This window comes from Diabrotica virgifera, chromosome 2 (assembly GCF_917563875.1).
Source record: "Diabrotica virgifera virgifera chromosome 2, PGI_DIABVI_V3a".
Classification (NCBI taxonomy): domain Eukaryota; kingdom Metazoa; phylum Arthropoda; class Insecta; order Coleoptera; family Chrysomelidae; genus Diabrotica; species Diabrotica virgifera.
In genome coordinates, this window is record NC_065444.1 from 260,638,958 (window position 1) to 260,656,227 (window position 17,270).

The following is a 17,270-nucleotide window of genomic DNA, read 5'->3' on the forward strand; positions in this document are numbered from 1 at the left end:
CAATAATTAAGTATAGAACATAGATGATGGTATAGAATCTCAGAAAGTGCCATTCATAGAAAAAAGTGTTGTGTGATTTGGTAGAATGCGATCTTATCCTTCAAAAAATATGTCACGTATTTCAGCACCTGGAAAATTGGAAGGATACTACAAATCTGGCCTCCACATAAACGGTCTGTAGCTTCGACATGATAGGTGTGAAATTTTAAACGTTCTTGCTGTTGATTTGATAGGAAGGGTAGCGTTATCTAGCCTCCACGCTAGGTACACCATAGCCTCCATATGGTACTTCCAATATTTAATATTATTTTATTCAAGTGGACAATAAAGGTAAAACACAAACAACTTTTGTTTCTTAATTATTTATTTATACAATAATGTGACATTTTACATAGAAATATGAGTATTTAATTTCGATTAAATATATGTTTACTTGTTGAATTTATCGGCTGCACACAACAGCTGATCGGCCATTAGACCCAACAACAAAACGCGAAATAAAATGTGTATTTTAAAACTGTTGGATAAACAGTACCTACAATCAGAAAAACTTACCTTTAAAAAGGTACTCGATTATGAAATAACAAAAATATCAAAAAACACGACTGAATATCAGCTTTTTATGGTGACACAAACTAAACACAAACACCAAACACATCAACATCACATAACCGACCATATAAAATAAGTGAACGACAACGAACGAACGAACACGAACACAGATTACAGATTCACAGATAGCGCAGGATTTGTCAAAAGTCATGTTCCACCAATCACAATGCCGACATCAGCGCCTCTGACTAAACGGAAGGAAAATAAATACGATTACATGTTTTTTATTAGAGTTAGCGGGGCATGGTGCCATTTCATTATTCATTCATTTCCATCGTTGATATATTTCACAAACAGAAAACAGCTGATCGGCATGTATTCGTGAATCCGTGTCGTCAATGACATTTGATATTGTGGAAAAATCAAATTCCCCTAGACTTGCATGAAAACTTGCAGAAAAAATGGCACCAAACCGATTATCGCGCAATTGCAAGAAGTTGCATGCAATAATCAACTGACGACATACTGCGCATGCCTTTAGGCAACTTTCTTGCGTCTTGCAGGTAGAATTGCAAGCTGTAAAGCGCTCTTTAGAAATTTTACACCTGTATTTTGAATTTCTCTAATAGGGCTTTTCATTCACAGTCATTTGTTTCGAGCTTCTGTCATATGTCTTATAATCCGTGTATATTAATATATATGACAGAAGCTCGAAACAAATGACAATCGATGAAAAGCCCTATAGATGGTTTGTTTAAACCCTAAATTTTCTTTTAAGGTTTTTTCTTATTAATTGAAAACAATCATTTTTGTTTAAGAATATTTTTATTATGTGAAATATTTATGTTATTCTGTGGTAGTAGAAGGTACCTACTGTTTTTTGATGTGGTAATAATATAACTTTTATATGGTTAATTATTTGACTGTAATTTATAACTTTCCTATGGTTAATTATTTTATAGACATTCAAAATAGTGGTAAAATTGCTAAGTCCCCAATAGGTACCGAACTATATAAGTAGTACCTAACATATCCTATACATATAGGTACCTACATATTATTATAAGGTACACATGACAAATTTTTTTTATTTCAAATATTGCTAATATGTACTGTATAATTAGGTTAATAAGTATATTTTGAATTTTACAACAATTTTAAACCAGTATTTTTAATTTCTCTGTACAATAATTCACCATAGGAAAGTTATAATTTTCACATTAAAGAAGATAAAATTATGTAAAGTTGTATTATTACCACCTACTACCAAATGAAAATAGAAATATTCCACAAGATATAAAGAAATAAAAACTGTCTTAAACAAAAGTGATATGTTTTCAGTTAATAATAAAAAACCTAAAAGGGGCAATTAATGTTTAAACAAACCTTCTATTAGAGAAATTCAAAATATTGGTGTAAAATGGCAAGTCCCCAATAACTATAACCTTAAGGTTCGTTCCAAGACGACACATTTGTACGATCCCTTGAACCGCCACGAAATCGATTGGACTGTTTTAATGCGCAGAATCGCCCTTGAACGGTTTTCTTTCGATCTCGATCCGATTACCGGTACGTAACCCTCTTGGAACGAATTCGTGTACCATTTCAAGTTCGAGTTGCGCCTGAGCCATTTTCAGTGCGAGTACCACTGTACCACTAGTAGTTTGCTAGATGGTTATGGTTAAAAATTAATATTTCTAATGTCCACTTTACATCAACAATAAATTGAATAAGAAATTGACAAAGTTATTCAATACCAAATTTGACGAGTACAAAATGTATGGTTTGTAAAAGAAAGTGAAATAATTTGATGAAATAGAACAATTGGATATGTTTTATTTTGTCAATTTTCTTTTTATTCACGGCAAAATTGGATGTAGAATTGTGTTTTGTATAAGCCAAATTTGACCTTAAATAACTTTGTCAATTTCTTGTTCAATTTATTGTTGATGTAAAGTGGACTTAACATGTTCATTAAACATCACTTCAGCTTCAAAACCTTCCCCAGAATCGATATCTGACATTAAATCGTTGTCTTCTATGAAAAAAGAAAATAATAAATTATCCATTTTTATAAGATTAATTTGAAAAAAAAAATAATTAATAATTATTTAAACGGAAATCAAGATTCACAGGTACTAATAGCGTAAATTGTGGATTATTCTATTATTGAATCATCAGCTGATCTCATAGCAGTGACCAGTAAAAATAAAAACAATCCTAACTGCGCAAGTCAGTACAAATAGTTTCTGCTTGAAGGCATGTATCAAAAGGGCCGTTCAGTTACCGATTTCGAAGCGGTACATGGATCGCTTGAAACAACACGGTGTACGATACCAATCATCGTTCATGTTCGCTTGGAACGCATTTTTTATAATGCGCATGACGAGGGCAGTACGAAGGACGGTTTTCATGTCACTTGGAACGCGCCTTATAACATAGGTATCCTATATAATAGGTAGGTATATACATAACGATGTTTTTTTATTTAAAATATTGCCAATACTATATAATTAGATTAATAAAAATATATTTTGAATTTCATTTATATAGAAATATAGATAATCAACCAAGCGAAGTGAGGTCTTTCATTTAATGTCTTAAACTCAATGATATGTATAAGTATACAATATATATATGCTTTTCAAATTGCCCGCCAAATCCAGAGAACTGTCAATTGTCTAGAAGCTCCGAAGCAAAGTATTTGGTTTTCTCTAGCCGCAAGTACAACACTGTGGTTATATAACAACAAGAACGTGGTTATTTATTCTGTGATAAAACATATAGTTTTTTTAGGGCAACGGCCATGCAACATGAATTTTGTGAACAGTGTTGCCATATCTGTTTATAATTTAGGCATGAATTTAGACCTTGTTTAAAATGTTTTCTTTTATAATTTAGGCCCGGTCTTTTCACCTCCGAATAAATATTTATTAGGAAGTTTATCCGGCAGATTACATGTAAATCTGTCAAATAAACCTCCGAATAACTTTTATTCGGAGGTGAAAAGACCGGGCCTTCGATGTTGGTTAAAATATTATTATAAAGTTGAGACTTTTACGCAAATATATTTTGAATATTTTTTGTTATGCATAAATTTTTGATATGCATTTTAGAACAATATTTAGTTTAGTTAAATTTAAGTTCAGTTTAATTTAACGTATTCTTAGTCTTATTTCATAGGTTAGTTTATTCATTTAATTTAGTTTCATTTTATTACTATTTAGTATTTTATAGATATTTTATTAGTTAAAGTTTAGAAATCTTTACATTTTTTAGTGTTTCTTTTTTTTTCTCTGATTCTGGCTTTGGTTTAGAACTAGAACCTTTAGCCACGTAATTGTATAACTTATCACTAAGTCAGGGGAGTAATGTGTGTGTGTTGAGTAAGTGTCTTGTTACTTTGCAAAGTCGACGTCATTGTCTTTGCAAAGAGACGCTAATTGTTTCCGAACGTCTGCGGTCCCTCCGGTGAGTACCGATCCCACAAAGACAGAAACTATTTTTCATTTATTAATTTATAATAAATAAAAAATTTCTGCTCCTGGTAGGATTCGAACTCCCGACCTTTCGTTTCAAAGGTAGGCGCTCTTACCACTGCGCCACAGAGGGGGTTTAGTGTTTCTATTAACTATTGCCACTATTGATTTTTATATAATTTTAATGCTTTTAATATATTTTCTGATTTATATCTAACATTGGTTTTTGATTTTAAAATTATATATTGTGTTCTTATCCAATTTTGAATTTTAGATGTAAAGGCTGTATGACACTATGCATTTTCTTGTATCATTTCTAATATCGTTTCTGATATCGTTTCTTGTATACATTTTCTTGTATCATTTCTTGTACGTACATTTGTGCCCTGTATGACACTATGCAATAGGGTGGAGCGAAAAAATCAACTTTTAAAATTTAAAATGCCTGTATGCGGAAAAGTGGTCTGCATATTTGTTGTAATACCCTGCAAAATTTCAAATCGATCGGACTTCGTTTAGCGGTGCCCCCACTACTTCGAAATTTGAGGCTATTGGCCTCCCACTAAAGTAATGCGCCGATGCGCCCGCCTTCGTTAATACTTACTTGGTTAATTTTGGTAGTAGTTCGATTCGAGAGCAAACTGCGTTTCTTGTATTAGTATCAATTTAGATGCAATACAGTGAACCGTTGTTTTATTCTGTGTTGTTAAACTGTGTCCGTGAGATCCGTAAAAAAAGAAAACATGCCTAAAACACGAACAGACGTCGCTTGTTGTGTTTTTGGAGCACCAAGGAAGTTTAAAGACAATATGTTACCGACCTGTGCTGATGTTATCAGAAACTTTTTGTGTATTCGCCAGTTTATGAAAGAAGCTGCAGCAAATAATGCTGAACCAACTGTTAGTGACATTAATGAAATTCTTCTTGTTGAATTAAAATTGCTGTGGGTTAAAGCATCCATTCCGATAATATCCGATCAACAAATTAAATCTAAATTAAAGGAATTACATCAAAAATACAGAAATATTAAAAAACCTATGAAAAGTAGAAACTCAGCCAATATGCAAAGAAAGGTTAAAGATTTTAGAGATTTATTGGAAAAGAAATTGTTTGATATTGCATCATGCAAATGTTCTGACTATTTATTATGCAAATGCAAAAATAAAATACCGGCTCGAGAGCATGACTTCATTAAAGATCAGAGGCATGATAGAAAAATGGTAATTGGTTCGGTGGATAAAGTAATTACCAAAAAACTAGAACGCTCTATTTACCGGAAAATTGTGGAAACACAATCTCCAATAGCTACATCTTCTTCATCAAGATCCGAAACACATCTTCCAGTAGAACAAATTATAAGTGAGTCTTCAGATGAAAGTGCCACAAGTGTCTACGAGAAAAATACAAAAACCGGAACAAAAGACGATTTACCGAATACAAAAAAAACAAAACAAATGCGAATTAGTTTGCCAAACTTAGCTCAAGCATGCGATCGTACAGGAGTATCTGATAGAGTAGCATCCATAATAACAAACTCGGTGTTGCAAGATCTAAGTTTCATCTCGGTAGAAAGTCATGACAAAATCATAGATCGGAGTAAAATTAGGCGGGAGAGAAAAAAAAGGCGCAACCAGATTAAAATTGATGATACAAAAATTTTTAAATTTCTTCATGGAATCTATTTTGATGGTAGAAAAGATAGAACTCTACAAAATGAAATGAAGGATAATAAATACTACAAAACTACCATATCTGAAGAACATATTGTCTTAGTCTCTGAGCCCAAGTCAAAATATATAGGACATATTAGTGTATCGTCGGGTAGTGCAGAAGAAATCAGCAAGACAATGTTGGACTTTCTAAATAAAAATGTAGACCTTGATAATTTGGTAGCTGTTGGATGCGACGGAACTGCTGTCAATACAGGTATTCACAATGGTGTTATCCGTAAAGTAGAACTTGCAATTGGTCGATCAATGCAATGGTTTATTTGCATATTACATACCAATGAACTACCTCTGCGCCATCTAATAAAGCACTTGGATGGAGAAACTACCGGACCACGTGAGTTTTCAGGACAAATTGGAAAAGGACTACAAAACTGCGAGCATCTTCCTGTAGTTAAATTTGAGCAAATTCGATCAGTTTTACCCAAATATGATGCAAAGGAAATCGAGAAGCTTAGCACGGATCAGAAATATTTATTTGAAATTAGTAATTCAGTATCTAACGGTAAAATCTCGAGTGACTTAGCAAGAAGACAACCGGGAAAAATTTCACATGCTAGATGGCTAACAACTGCAAGCAGAATTCTTCGTCTTTACGTAGCAACAGATCCTCCTTCGGAAAACCTAAAATCTTTGGTATGCTATATACAAAACGTATATGCCCCACTGTGGTTCGAGATTAAAGCAAGACCATTTTGTTTTGATGGACCAGTACATTTATTTAATTTAGTAAAAAGGACGAGGTATTTGTCACCTGAACTGCAAAAAATAGTGGACAGGATAATACAAATTAATGGTTATTTTGCACATCCTGAAAATGTGTTGATAGCAATGCTTTGTGATGAACGGCAGCATATCAGAGAGTTAGGTTTGCGGCGAATCTTAAAATCCAGAAACTCCCATGAAATAAGAAAATTTAAAGTCCCAGAAATTAACTTTAACGCAAATGACTACATTGAAATGATTGACTGGCAACAATTAGTGATAAGCGAACCTCCAATGACAAAAAAAATTTCAACAGAAGATCTAAAACAGATGATTAAAGATGTTCCTGAAGAAATGGAGATACTACGTTTTCCCTGTCACTCCCAAGCTATAGAACGCTGCGTTAAGTTGGTAACAGAGGCATCCTTAAAAGTATGTGGGCCTGAAGCAAGAGATGGCTTCATAAGGTCCCAAATAGTTTCCCGACAAGCATTACCTAAATTTAACACAAAAGTTGAGTTTTTAGCTAATCTCAAGCATTAAATCATAAACGTTTTAAAGGTGGGTGGGTGGGTGGAACTCGAATTGCAGCCACCTCCTCGTGGTGAGTTCTGGGTTGTTTTCACGGAAAACAAGCGAAGAGCTGCAAAAAAAATCACTTTATTTTAATTTTTAGGTGGCTCGGGGCACCGGAAAAAATTATCGCATCAAATTCATTTTTTGCAAGCTACTTACACTACACGTGAGACCACTTTTCCACATACAGGCGAAAAAATTTGAGAAAAAAAAATTTTTGTTTTATTTTCACGTTATCTTAATTTTTAGGTGGCTTGGGGCACCGGAAAAAATTATCCCATCAAATTCATTTTTTGCAAGCTACTTACACTACACGTGAGACCACTTTTCCGCATACAGGCGAAAAAATTTGAGAAAAAAAAAAATTTTGTTTTATTTTCACTCCACCCTACTATGCAAGTTCTTGTATCGAAAATTTTTTGCTCAATTAGAAATCCAATGAAATCAATTAATTTGTGGTCATCTGATTGAATACAACCAATAAAACCAACATTATACTGAAAACAGATCCCATGGGCTGTTTTCACTCAATCATGTAGCTATGGATACCTACATTTCGTTTCATTTCGATTTTGACATTTCAAATATTCAATATTTCAAAATGTCACGATTTGGTTGTAATACTGATGAGAATATTAATGAAATTATCGAATCAAATATACCAAAGAATACTGTTTACAGTAAAAAATTTGTATGGAAAGCGTTTATGGACTTTTGCAATGATAGAAAATATGAATTAGATGGAAATCGGACGGTGGAAGAATTGTTAATTGCACATTTAAATAAATTGTTTCTGCTCTGTATTTTTTTTCATAACCAGCAAAAAAATTTCTATCCGAATAACCCTCGAACATTGATAAATGCTCAAAAATTTTTTAACAACTTTCTCAAGCTTGTTGCTTACAGGCAACAGACCTCAGCTCCGCCTACGGCGTCGGTCTGTTTCCAAGCAACAAGCTTTCGAAATCTGTTACAAAATTTTTTCGAACAATTATCAATGTCCTTGGGTTATTATACTGAAAACTGTATGAAATTCGGCACGTGATTGGTCGAAATTTTGTTCGTCACCCTGTCACGTTACATTGGTATGGTGGTACTGCGTCTACAGCTGATTTTAAGGATTTTATAAAATTTATAAACTTTTAAAAACAAATATTTTAATGTTATAATAACTAGAATTTTTACGTTGACTGTTGATTATTTGTGTTTTTTATTTTGTTTTGATATTTGTGCTAAAATATTTGCATTATAATTATCTTCAGTTTGATCCAAATTGGAACTTATTGTATTTTCCTCTATTAAAAAATTATGCAATATGAAACCCAAAGTTATTCTAAATATATGGTTATTAGTAGAACAGTAGTCCATACCCAACGGTATATTAAGTATCAATAAAATATTTATAAATAATACCTACAAAACACAAATAAATTCATCAAGACATAAATCATATGATCTCATTTTCAGCCGCCATTATGACATTTAGAAGTTTTACCAGCAGGTTTTACGTTTTTGCTCTTTGCGCAGAAATTGGCGCAGTTATTGTACAAGAATCTGTGCCTGACACAAATTTTTGTATCGTTTCTTGTATCTGTGTATGACACTATACATTTTTTTGACATATCAGAAACGATTAGAAATGATACAAGAAAATGCATAGTCATACAGCCTTTACAGTAAGAAATATTTTATATGGCAACATTGTCAATGCTTTTAGATTATATCAAATGTCAACTACAAACAGAGTTGTTAATCCTACGATTTTTCCGTAGATCTACGGATTTTCGAAATTATTTCGGATATCGACCACATTTCTACGGATTTTTCAGATCAGCGGAAGAAGCTGTAAGTCATTAAAAGAATTTATATTAGTGTTTTTAGTAAAGGCCCCGTCTCACCATCAAATAATTGACAGTTATTTGATCAAACTTGACAGTTAGTGACACAAAGTGACAGTATGTATAGTTTGTGTCACTAACTGTCAAGTTTGATCAAATAACTGTCAATTATTTGATGGTGAGACGGGGCCTTAAATGTATTATTTATTATAATTTTTGGATTTGTCTTCCTCTGTAGTAAAATAATAAAATATTATGTAGGTATAACATTTTTATGTCTCCGTGTTGTGTAATTATATCCGAAACTTACGCGTCACTTATAAGAAGCCCGCTGGCGTAGTTGGTAGAGCGTTGGATCAGAGATCGGAAGGTCGCGGGTTCCAATTCTGGACGATTCATATTCTTTTTTTAATTTTTGGTTGTTTTAATAAAAAATTTTTGAAAGTGGTAGATAAGAAAGTTAGTTTAATATTTAAATAAAATACAAATAACCTGTTATTTTTACTTAGTATATTTTTTTTTTTACTTAGTCCTAAGCCTTTCTACCTTTAGGTGTAAGGCTGGTGGAGTTGAGTTTGGCATTGTAGTCTCCATGCTTTCCGATCTTGCGCTAGGTTTCTTGCACTTTCCAATGTCAATCCCTTCTTCTCGACTTCTTTCCTGATTTCATCTACCCACATAACTCTTGGTCTCCCTCTTTTGTTTTTCCCCTGCACTCTCGTTTCGAACACTCGTTTTGTTAGCCTCTCGTTCGACATTCTACACACGTGCCCGAACCATCTAAGTTGTCCTTCTACTATTTTTTCATTGATTGGTTCTAGTTTTAGGTTTTGTCTAATTGTTTCGTTTCGTATTTTGTCTGTCCTTTTTCTGTTTGCTATTTTCCTCAGGAACCTCATTTCCATAGCATTGACTCTGGATTTTTGTCTCCCCGTCAATGTCCATGTCTCGCTGCTATACATGATTGTTGGTCTAACTACTGATTTAACGACTGCCGTTTTTACTTTTTCCGGTATCCCTTTTTTCCCAAAAAATGTTGTTTTCATAGTGTTAAATAAGCTTCCTGTTCGTCCCATTCTCTCGTTTATTTCCATGTCTTGTTTACCATTTGATTCGATTATTACTCCTAGGTATTTAAAATATTCCACTTGCTCTAGTTGTTTCCCGTCTAATTCTATTGCGTGTGTCTTCCTCGTATTTGAAATTATCATTGTTTTTGTTTTCTCTGTATTAATTTTCATATTTATGTTTGATAGTTCTTCTTCTAGGATTTCAAGATTGTTCTGTAAGTCTTCTCTGTTTTCTGCTATCAATACCATGTCGTCTGCAAATAGTAGCTCCGATAGTTGAGTCTGTTTCATTTGCCAGTATCCTAATGTTAGTTTTCTCATTCTTCTCTTGGCTTTCTTTATCGCTTCATCCAGTACCACTGAGAATAGCAGTGGACTCAGCACGCATCCCTGTTTGACGCCTTGACTTGTAGAAAATTCTCTGGATTCCTCGTTATTGGTTCTTACTGTATTTGTATTATTTTTGTACATATCCTTTATTACTTCTATTATGTGTCTGTCGACTCCCCTTTCTGTTAGTGTCTTCCAAACGTCCTTTCTTCGGATTCTGTCAAACGCCTTTTCCAGGTCAATGAAGCACATATGTATCTCTCTATTTTTCTTGATTACCTTCTCACTTACTTGTCTTAATGTGAATATTAGGTCTTGCGTGCTTCTGTCCTTCCTGAATCCACACTGTGTGTCTTCCATAGTTGTTTCTATTTGTGTTTTTATTCTTGTCTCTAGTATTCTTGCTAATACCTTCCCAGGGATACTTGATATGGTGATACCTCGGTAATTATTACAGTTTCTCTTGTCTCCCTTTTTGTGTATTGGTAATATAATGTCTTTCTTCCAGTCCTTTGGTAATTCTGCTCTATATTTATGATATCATTCATTAGTTCTTTCATGCTATCCATTCCCTCTGTCCCCATGAATTTTATCATTTCCGGGGTGATATGATCCTTGCCTGGTGCTTTGCCCAGTTTTACTCTTTCTATTGCTTTCTCTAATTCCTCTCTTGTTATGGATTCCACTTGTTGTTCTTCATTCCTTTCTTGTATCTCCCCTATGTTGTCCTTGTCTACATGAGTTAGCTCTTTGAAATGTTCTCTCCATCTTTCCATTATTTGTTTTTCTTCTGTTAGTACGTTTCCATTCTTGTCTTTTATATTCGGCATCGTGTGCTCTTTCTTTTGTCTGAGTTGTTTTAATGCGCCGTAGAAGAGTTTTTGGTTTTCCCTATAATTTTTTGTCATTTTTTGTCCAAATATCTCCCATGACCTTTCCTTTCCTGCTTTCACCGCTATTTTAACCTCTTTCCTTTTTTCTTTATATGCTTCGTAATCTTCCGGGTGTTTTGTGCTTAGGTATCTTTTCCATTTGTCTTTTTTGTTCTTTATTTTCTCTCGTATTTCTTCCGTCCACCATTCTGTTCTCCTCATGTTAGTGTTTGCTATTTTTGCTTTCCCGCAAGTTTCCTCAGCTGCTTTGATTATGCTGGTTTTTAGATATTCCCATTTTTTTTCTATATTTGTATTTTTTGCCCTACCTTTCAAAGTATTATCTAAGTTTTCTTGGAATTTCTTCTTATATATTTCCTCTTTTAATTTGTAACTTTTTATTTTTTCATTTACTACCTTTCTTCTCTTTTCTTCTTTTTCCTCTGTTGTTCTCATTCTCATTATTACTAGATGGTGGTCACTGCCAATCTCCGAGCCTCTTTTCACTTTCGTATCCTGTACTCTTTTCCATTTGTTGCTGCTTACCAAAAAGTAATCTATGATTGATTTTTCGTTTCTGCTGTCTTGTACTCTCGTGTATTTGTGTACTTCTTTATGTTTAAATTTTGTATTTGTTATAACTAGTTTATTCTCCATACATATTTCTATTATTCTTTCACCATTTCTGTTTAGCATTTCTTCTCCTTCTTTTCCCATGCACTCCTCTATTCCGCTGTTGTTGTTTCCGACTCTACCGTTTAGATCTCCCATTACAATTATGTTTTCTTCCCCATTATCAATTTGCATTTGGAGCTCCTCGAAAAATTTATCTTTCTCTTCCTTTCTTGCATCTTCATTTACTCCGTAGGCTGTTATTATTGTCCATATTTCTTCGTCCATCAGTTTAATTTTCACCGATAATATTCTCTGGTTAACATATGTTTCTTCTATAACGTGTTGTAGTCTATTCGGTGCAATTATTATCCCGACTCCTTCTTTTGCTCTCTCTTTTGTATCCGCTCCTACCCAAAGTAACCAATATCCTTTGTGTATTTTCTTAAGACCTTTTCCTTTCATCTTCGTTTCTGTTATTCCTAGTATTTCTATTTTTTGTCTTATCATATCTTCTACCAGTTCTTCCTCTTTTCCATTGATGCTTCTCACATTCCATGTTCCCATTTTTATCTCTCCTTTTTTCTGCAATCTAGCTTTCCCCTTTTTCCTATTTTCATCCTTGTTTACCTTTGCATCATCTTTTTCCCTATCGCTTTTCCCATTCATTGCCTTGGTTGTCATTGTTGTGGGTCCGGTCTCATTATTTTCTTTTAGTTTTTTGAAGTCCCTTCCCCGATATTTCTGTGAGTTAGTATAAGTTTCTCTTTATTATGGTCCCATTTCCACTCCTTTCCATTAATCTCCAGTTTCATATATCCTATCTTCGTAGTATTACCTTTGTCTTTTTCTTCTTTTGCCATTTTCCTAATTTTTGCTTGTATTTCCCTTTCCTTTCTTGTTAAATCTGATTCTATATACACCTTTTGTCCCTGTAGATTTTTCAGTTTTCCTTTGTTTTTTAGTACACTCATCTTATCCGTTAGGTTTTCCATTTCTGCTACAAAGATTTGGTCGCCGATCTTCACCGCTCCTCTCAGTCTGACCTCTAATTTCAGATTTCTTCCTATGAAGTGTTCTACTGACTCCTTTACAGGCTTTCCGTCGGTAGCATCTAGTGTTAGGCCTTTTAATACTATATTATTTCTCCGTCTATCTTTTTCCAATTGTTCTATTCTATTGTTTGCCATTTTTAAACCTTCTTCCAATTTTTCGTTTTTTTCTTTCAGCTCCTTAATATATTCCATCGTTTCTTTTTGGTCTTTCCGTATGGTTCTTATTTCTGCCATCATTTCATCATTTTTCCACATAACTTCCCGCATCATTTTTATCATCTCTTCATTTGTGTCGTTGCTTTTATTCGGTGTTCGTCTCGTCAGGTTACTCTTTTCAAAATATAATTTATCTTCTTTATATTTTTTCTTCTTAGATTCTTCGTCGCCACTATCAGATAGTTCTTCATTCTTTCTATAGGTTTCCTTTCGGATTGTTCCTGTTCCGCCACTGGCCATTTTAAATTAAATGTTAACCTCAGCACTAATATAAATATTATTATTATACACTTAGAAGTTTATTTTTATTTCGCACAAGAACGCTTTTTAAGTTTAACGATTATCGATAACGATAGGTCTTTTAAAAAACCGGTGTTTTTATTGTGATAGGTTTCGAATTCGAAATTACCTTATCGCCAATACACCTGCCACACGACCTCTCGCCTCGCTTGCCAAACTCGCTAGTATATTTACTTCGTTGAAATTATATAATAGAAGAATAACTTCTTATGTGCGTACAAAGTACACACACATTATTTTTTTGCTCTTTAAGTGTCATTCTGCTTCTTTTTTGGTCTGTCGAGTGACATTCGTCTCCTTTTTTGGTGTCATTCTTTTACTTTTTTGGTCTGTCAAGTGTCATTCTTCTTCTTTTTTGTGCCATTCTTCTTCTTTTTTGGTCTCTTAGGTGTCATTTTTTGTCCAATTTCTGCACTACGGATTTTTGAAGCGCCCTCTACGGAAATATTCAGTTGCGGTGATAACAACACTGACTACAAATTGATTTTGTTTGGTTGCAATTGGCGAGGAACCGCAAAGTGGGCGACGCCTGGTGGCGAAATTGAAAAGCATCAACTCAAGGAAAACATTGACTTTGCCATTAACTTGTGTACATATTTGCGGTCAGTTTATGTTGTAATTAACAATAATTTCGACTTAAAAAAACTATTGCAGTGTTCCTCAGTATTCATTCCTATTATACTCTATGTAATGACCTAAATTAACCAATGCCAAATAACACATTTTGTTAATTTAACGTTTGTATTAAACGTAGTATTTTTTAATGTTTATGCGACTGCAAAATTAAATAAATGAATAAAATGTAGTATATATTATGTACATAGAATGTACATTGTTATGAAAAATATCCCGACCACTTCGTAATTTCCAGAACACAATTATTATAAAATAAATTCACCTACTTAGTTTCCAAGTTTCCAGTTTTTATTTAATTAAAAATTGTTGTATGTCGGTGTAAAATAAACTGTAGTGTACCTATTAATTAAATTAAAAACAAAATTAGAAATCCTAAGATAGATTAATAATTTTTAGAACGCTGTGTGATTATCGGGGGCCAGATTTTTTTATAAAAAAAAGGTAAAAACAAATCAGTAGTTAGCATCAAATTTTAATGAATGCATATATATTAAACATAATTTTGAGTCGTCTTTAACTTATAAGATGTCTTAGTTGCAAAACTTAGTGGTTACTTTGGCAAAACACTCCTGTACATGATTTTAATTTAACGTTTTAGAACTGTGAATTCAAATGACAAAATGAATTGTTTTCCTAGCGTTGTCGTCCATCTTTGAAATTTTGAGCGCCCTCTGTTGGAATTTAATTTTGCGAATAAACTGTAGGTATGTTGTCCCCGGAATCTATGTACAAATATGAAATCAATGAAATTAATGTACAAATATGAATATGTAATATGTACAAATCTTGTACGAACAAACTGGAACTGGATTTCTTCTAAATCGGAGCGGTTCTTTAGAATTTAGAGGTCTTGCAATATTTTACCGTTAACGAACGTACTGTATCAACTGTATTGTTTTTAAACAATAAATGATAAAATAAAAATATTGACAGTTCAAAAATGTGAACATTGTGTGTGGCCTAATTTTGGGCTGAAAAACTGAAATGTATTACATTTTTACAAAATTTTGGAATATGTTTAATTCGTAGACCAATTTTAATAGTTATTTTCAATACAGTTTTCAATCCTCTACAAATAGTTTCTTATGTCTTTTGATGTAAAACAATTAGGGAAGCTGGAATTCAACAGTTTAGATTTAGAGCATGATACTATTAATAACAAGATAGTATCTTCCCGTAGCGCAAATACGTTCGAGTTTGCGCATCGCATGACGTAGCTGGAGACCGGAATTTGAATTCTTGTTGTTAGCTTATAGTCCAGGCTGTATCGTCGCTCCCGTTAGGTAACATATTCCGATTCGATTTTGTTGCACAAACTCACTTAAAAAGAGTTCCTTATAACAAATACACAGAGATTAATAAAGCAAAACAAACAAATCTTGTATTTAAGAAATACAGTGATCACAAGAATAACTAGATAAACAAATGACCTAATTTCAGTAAAATTTTCAAATAAATATGAACAAACTATTTACATTATACTGGAATTCTGATGTAGGTACAATATAATTTAAAACTAAAAAGTAGGTATAAACAAAAATAAAAAATTTAAAACTAAGGAAAAATAATATTTTTATAGTGCAATTAAAACCATAAAATTTAATCACTGACATAGATATTAATTGTATCTATATTGTGTGAACATTGTTTTATTTTTTTTAATGTCAACGGAATTTAAAAATGACTTACGTTACGTTAGGAAGTTACAAAAACTACTTATTAACGTTCATCATTCTTACGGTACGTTAGTGCTTTACGTATAGGGAGATACGTTAGGTTAGGCAGTTACAAAAACTCCCTAGTGAAATTTGGAGGGAGGAAATAAACGGATGTAACGGTCGGTTTCATAATCAGTTAAAGTGGACTTTAAATTTTAAGTTGGCACCTTTATCAATGCAATTCATATGGGTAAATGTCAACTTTAAAGTGAACTTTAGTTAATGTTCACTTTAAGTTGATTATGAAACCGGGCGTTAGCTTCTTAACTACTCATGACAGGTGACGTAAGAGTGACAAATGACGTTACAGAGCCACTGTGACCGATAATTTTTAATGGGACCTTATGGCAAGTGATACCTCGTTTGAAAGGTATTGAAAATACCTATTCAGTCATACTAATTTTTTGGGTTTAAGTTGCCTATGGTTCTTTTGTGAAAAAAGTTGACGTTTTTCAATTCTCCAGTAGTTTTTACGTCAACGTCAACCTTTTTGACAAGTAATCATAGGCGGATTTTTGAATTTTTATTAATTAAATGCGAAACTACAATTTTATATTTATTTAATTTATTCATCAAAATTAGCTTAAACTCAAACAAAATTAGTACGACTGAATAGGTATTTTCAATACCTTTCAAACCAGGTATCACTTGCCATAAGGTCCCACTTAAAATTATCTATCACAGATCACAGTGGCGCTGTAAAGTCATCTGTCACTATTACATCACCTGTCATGACTAGTTAAGAAGCTTACGTCCGTTTATTTCCTCCCTCCAAATTTCACTATTATAGGTATAACCGTTCAAAAGATACGAAGGGGGTACGGACTTTTGACTAGCACTGTAAAATGGGAGAAAAGGAAATAAAGATCAAGAAACAGCTGAAAAAGAAAATGACCTACAAAGATTAATTAAAGAATTCGAAGACACGGCGCTCATATACAACATGGTGATCTCAACAGAGAAAACTAAATCGATAGTGATATCAGCGGAACCGAGACGAAGTAAACTGGTCGAAAATAACCAAATAATAGAACAAGTGATGGAAACGGAATACTTGGGAATAAAACTGTCGAGTTACGGAAAAGTGGAAGAAGAAGTACAAAAACAAGTGAACATGGCGAACGGAGCAGCAGGATGTCTCAACAACACAATCTGGAGAAACAAATACCTCACAACGGAAACGAAAACCAGGATATATAAATCAACAATAAGACCGATAATGACGTACACAGCGGAAACAAGAACAGATACGGCGAAAACACAAAGACTGCTGGAATCAGCAGAAATGAAAGTCTTACGAAAAATAACAAACCATACTCTAAAAGACGTGAGTAAGAAGTGAGAAAATACGAAAGAGATGTGGTATAGAAGAAATAAACATGTGGACCAAAAGAAGAAAAATAGAATGAAATCAACAAATAGAAAGAATGAGAGAAAATAGAATAGTAAGAGACAAATCGCCAAATGGAAGATCATTGGGACGACTGAGGAAAAGATGGTCAAACAACGTCAATTGAGGCTAAAAACCAAAGTAAAACAGACATTGAGCCTATTTTTTATAAAGTAAGAAGAAGAAGTCATGTA

General features: G+C 33.3%; 1 protein-coding gene across 8 annotated transcripts in view; it reads right to left on the reverse strand.

The window, feature by feature from the left end:
• LOC126880582 (zinc finger protein 91-like) overlaps positions 1–17,270 on the reverse strand; it is an 88,526-nt gene that overhangs the window by 29,509 nt on the left and 41,747 nt on the right. The gene's annotated exons all lie outside the window — the stretch shown is intronic.